Raw genomic sequence first — 5,242 nt, 5'->3', positions numbered from 1 at the left:
TGTCCCCCTTCCCTTTGTCCTTGTACCTCTCCCAACGGGCTGAGGAAGTAGACGAAAAGAGGGGGAACCCCCACCAGGATCACCCTAAAAACTGTTGAGTTTTAGCCACCGCCCTCCCACGCGTGGCACTGGCGAAGAGGGGACTGCGGCAAAGCCCGCTGCCAGCGCCGGCTCTGGAGTAGGGGTCACCTCCACCCAACAACCACCGCGTTCCCCAGAGGCCGCGCGTGATGCATAGCCCAAAGCTTCCTCCCTGTCGCCTCCGCTTCAACTCCCGCTGCAGATGACATGGCCCCGTTTTGGGGAAGGCGACGAGGTAGGACACATCTCGTAGGACGCGTCTCGTGGAAGAAACGGAGGGCTGAGGCGAAGGAAGTCGAGTCGTTTCTTGTCCAGCCCGTCCTGCGGGCGCTGCTGCAGCGGAGCAGGAGGAAGGCCAGGTTTTAGTGGAAGGATCCGTCAAAAAATAAGCCTTCCTTCCCTCTCGTTTTGGTCGCCTTCCAACAGAAATACAACTCCTACAGTTAGCAGGAAAGGCTGGAATGATAGCCAAGCTTCTAGCTGAAGCATCCAGTTAAAGCCCTGTTATCCAAAGTGCCCGTGAGATCCAGCCAGAGATTTAACAGCAGCTTCTAGAGATTTGGCAAAACCTCACGCGCTGTTAGAGGTGGTTAAATTCTTTATAGCGAGATGCACCACTCTCTCACTGTCTTTTGCACTATTCCGATATGTTTTAGAAAGGAAGGCAGACGGCAGAGAACAACAACAAGTTTATTTGCACGTTTATTAGTGGGCTTGCTTGTATTGGCCTGCGAGGGGCTGAAGGCAAAGAAATTTCTGTTAAAAGAAGCCCAGGATTTTGGCATCTACTAAGCAGACAAATACTTGCCGATATTCATGCCATGAATCTGTTTGTGCCCCTTTATCAGTGCTTCTTTCTGGCAGTTGGGCAGAGAGACCTTACTCATCTTCTCCTGCCTTCCTCAGCTCCGGCACAGTCACCGACATTCCAGTCACATTAAAAGATGGGTTGGAAATTGCTCTATGCTGGCCCTGGGCGTTACCACACGGGTGGGATCGGACAGCTCCAGGCAGGCCTTAGCAGAGCAACTTGTTACCTCAGCACCTGGTAAAGAAGCACGCACCGTCTCTAAGAACAAGGGCAACTTAATCTTGAGAGGGAACCACAGCAGAATAAGTGGCCCTCAAACGTTGTTTAGGATTTGCAGAGCCCTCTGTGTTTTCTGGCAGGAGCGCTGGCTCCTGTGTAGGGAGAAAAAGCCTTTACAACTTGCCTCCTCTTCTGAGCAACCCTGTAGAAGCCACAGGCCCTACGCTGAAGGATACTAAAAGGAAGGTTCACCTAAAGCGAGAATGAAGCACAAGAGGCTCCATGAGAACACAAGTGTAGCAGCTCACACCACAGCTTCCTCGAGCACCGCTCCAGCCTCAGAACACTTTTAACTTCGGGATTTTCTGTTTAGTAGAAAAGCTCTCCATTGAGCTATTCTGCATCCACAAAACCCTTTACCTAGCAGTTGCACCATCCCTTAGCCAGGGCATGGAAAACCACCTCTTCCAATTGTCCACTGGGAACGTGGCTCCAGCTAGTTAGATTTGATTCCAGAGTTTAAAGACCTTCCCTAACCAACAGCAGCAGGGGGAAGAAAAAGACCAAAAACCCACATGTGCTACCCCAGTCAGCTGAAATGAGCAAATCCTGCTGACACCTCATTCAGATGTTAAAGTGTCTCCTCCACACTTAGGCAAGGAGCCCAGGATGTCATCAAATTAGTACTGAATTAGATAGTTTCTGTCTTTCAAGATCCGCCCCTGAGCAGGAGAAAGTTTAGGAGTCCTTCATATAGATAATATATACTGCAAGGCTAATGTCAGAGCAAGGCCAAATTTGGTTAGTTTGCATCTAAAATTTAATGACAGAGGAAAAGACTACTCATTAACTGTCTCTTTAAAGAAGTGGTTTGTCTCTCCTTGGGCTCTTCTTAAAAAAGAAGTATGTTTTTTACCACGAGGTTTCCTGTGGCTTGACCATAAGTTTTTAATGAGAGTTTGCTAGTTTTATATATTTAAAACAATTAACCGTTGTTTTGCAAAGGCCAGCTGTTAGCAATTCTGATGCTTGTTTCTGCTTATTTGGGGCATCTGGAAAGGCACAAAACAGAAGAGCAAGAAAAAGCAAGAGTGTGAGAGTTACCGTGATTAGCCTAGAATTACATTTTCCAGCCACTTCTCTGGCGTGAAACATCATTTACCAACTGCTAATACCAATATGAGCATTTTATAGACCGAGATTAAAAATTTAGAAATCTTAGCAACACAGGACCAAAGATTTGCCTGTTTTGCAGCCTTGTCCACGTAAGAGATTGCAAATATTTGTTCCTGGAGCTTACGTCCTCCTTGCAGGCCTCTTTTGTTTGCTTTTCTTGCATCAGGAGAGTCTCAGGGATTCAGTTCCTCTGGTGGGCTGCCAAAGCTCAAATTAGTAAGCTACAGGAAGCCGTCAGAGATGCATTTACGTGGCCAGGCCTTCTCACAGGATTGCTTCTACCATGGAATACAGTACCTACAGAGGACAAATGTCATATATGCAGTTTATGGAACAACTCGGACCCCGGCTCAAAAATACTTACAAAGAAGCAACTCAGCGTCACATGACATTTGTGCTCCTTAAATTAAATAATTGTGAATAAATGATGAGAAAGCCTCTGTTATTTTCAAAATTGCTTCTGCTTACACGCTGAAGGTGTGTGGACCCTTGGTGAAGGCACAAGGAATGTCTCACAGACTGCGTGGCTTCCCTCCCACCGGCCAGATCAGTCACAGAAGTGACTCCAATCTCATTTTCTCTCCACACCTTTGCCCAGCACGGAAGTCAGGGATACACAGTTGGGCTCATCTGTGATTTGTATTGTCTTTTCTAGCTGCGTGTAGCAACGAGCAGCTACAGCACTGCACTGCCTCCAAAGGGGTCTTTAGGCTGCAGCAGAGTGCTCTGGCTTTTACTCCTTCATGTGGATAGGGGTGCACTTACCAACCAAATGATCGCTGTGAGTCGAAGAAGGTTGGGAGGCTGTCCCATGATTTGAGGTCCCTCAACTGCTTCCCTCTAAACCCAGCTCTTCTTCCAAGATCCACTCCTGTGGGCAGTTAGGGTCAATAAATCTGTTAGTTTGGTTTAACAGCAGGGTGGATACTTCCCTTAGAGATTATATTTCAATCCTTTATCTTATTAAGGGAAGATGTGTTTTGTCCATTAATCCAATTAGCCTAGCAGCGTAATAAGATTGGGCTTGCTCTGTTTCAGGAAGCACACAAACAGCAGTCAAGCATAATTAAACCTAAACTTGCAAGTAACACTGGTAACAAGAGTGCTATTTCCCTTCTTACTGTGTTTATTATTTTCTAGCTATGCTCTCAAATTACGTGACGTGAATTCTCGATTAGGACATCTCGATTCATGACCAAAAAGCAAAAGGCTGCCCTGAAAACATTTACTTTCATATGTTTATAAAATTCTCTTTGTGCTAAATATAGGCAGGTAGGTCCCAGCCCAGAATAATGTTTTCAGTTCTTGAGAGGGATCTGTTTGTTCAGTTGTAAAGGCATGAAAATAATTTGTCATTATTCTGACATCTGTCCTGGCAAGGCGCGCTTTCTAATCAGAGCTATTCACTTACAAATTCAGCTGTGGGTCTGGGTGCTTGAACGCTAACCAGCTCTGTCCTGTAGATATATACAGCTCTTGGCATGTTTTTCCATTGGAGGACATAAGGTCCTTAACTTTAAACAATGCTGTTATGTTTCTGATACCAAGAAAAAAAAGGAGAAGCTTGAAGGAAAAAAAGGGGGAAAAAAAAAAAAGAGAGAGAAAAAAACTAACATGAACAAACTCTTCTGCTAAGAAGAGCTGAAGCTACTGCAGTAGCATCGTTCCCATAATAGCTTCTGCTTGGCAAAATAAAGCATGTGGATTTCTGATAGAGTGCAGCAGGTGGGGAGGGGGGGTGGGAAGGCAGGCTCACCAACGGCAGAAGTTTATCAAAATCCAGAGCAGGAAGTCGGCCATCTACAGCTCTGCCAAAAGCTTGCGAGCAGCCTGCGCAGAACTACAGTTCCCAGCTCTCCCAGTGGGGGAAGAGCCACTGGGACCCAGTAAGACAGCTGCTCTCCGTTTGCTGAGGTCAAGTGGGACTCTCCTAGCTGATCCCCGTCGCCCGAGCGCAGTAAGTGGGGGAAAAACTCGTGGGGAGCAACAGGCGTAGACCCACCTCCTGCCAGCCGTACAGCGTAGGCAAGCTTTACGGGAGCGTGGCTTGGCCTCCCGAGATCGAGTTTGTACTGTGCCCGAGTCGTCAGTGATCTGCACCCAAATCTGGCACTGTGGCTCCGAGGAAGGAAGGGGTTAAACACCTGCCCACGGTGCATTTCAGAGCCATTCCTCTGGGGTCACATGCTCGTTCCCAGAGCTGTTTGTGAACTCACTTCTGCGCTGAGCTGACCGGGTTCACACGAGATGTGGGGCGGGCGGGCGAGGGGAGAAGCGACCTGCCCCGCAAAACTGTTTCCGACACGGTCTCCCTGCTGCCGCGGCTGAAGCACGAAGCGGGGACGCTGGCGATGCTCACGGTGGTGAAGACCACCCTCGGATGAGACGGTGGGAAAGAGGGATCCGAGGCAGAGAGAAGAAGCTGCAAGGCAAAGCTGCCATGCCGAGGGCTACAGAAACTGCCTGTGCGTACAGAGGGGTGCCCCTGCTCAGGAGATCTCACTGACCTTCACGGGAAGGAAAGACTCTCAGACTCTTTTTTGACGCTGCTTATGTGTCTGTGTACGTCGAAGAAAACGTAACTTCCTCCTTAAAGGGCTTCCAGTCCTACAGTTGAAAAGTGAAATACTGAACATAATTGTTAAGGATTATGAACCATAGCTAATTTTTGTTTCAGATGAATGCTAGAGATGGTGTTTCTGGCTATTTTCTGACATCCCGAAGCTGAGTTCAGACTGCAGCGTGTGACCGCCCAAGCTGAAAATGTGGCAGGATCCTTCAGCACAAAAAAAACTCCATTCATAGCTGGAGATGATCCAATTCAGCTGCAACTGCCGTCTCTCCTCTAGCTCAGGGAATTCTCTTACACAGCTGATGTTCTGTCTTTCAGTCTCTCCTGGCACCAGCGCCTTTCCCACAGCTCTACTGGGTGCTGCAAGAGGATGTTTGGTTGGA

Source organism: Apaloderma vittatum, unplaced genomic scaffold (genome assembly GCF_000703405.1).
Source record: "Apaloderma vittatum isolate BGI_N311 unplaced genomic scaffold, ASM70340v1 scaffold38689, whole genome shotgun sequence".
Taxonomy (NCBI): Eukaryota; Metazoa; Chordata; class Aves; order Trogoniformes; family Trogonidae; genus Apaloderma; species Apaloderma vittatum.
This window is presented reverse-complemented; position numbering follows the sequence as displayed.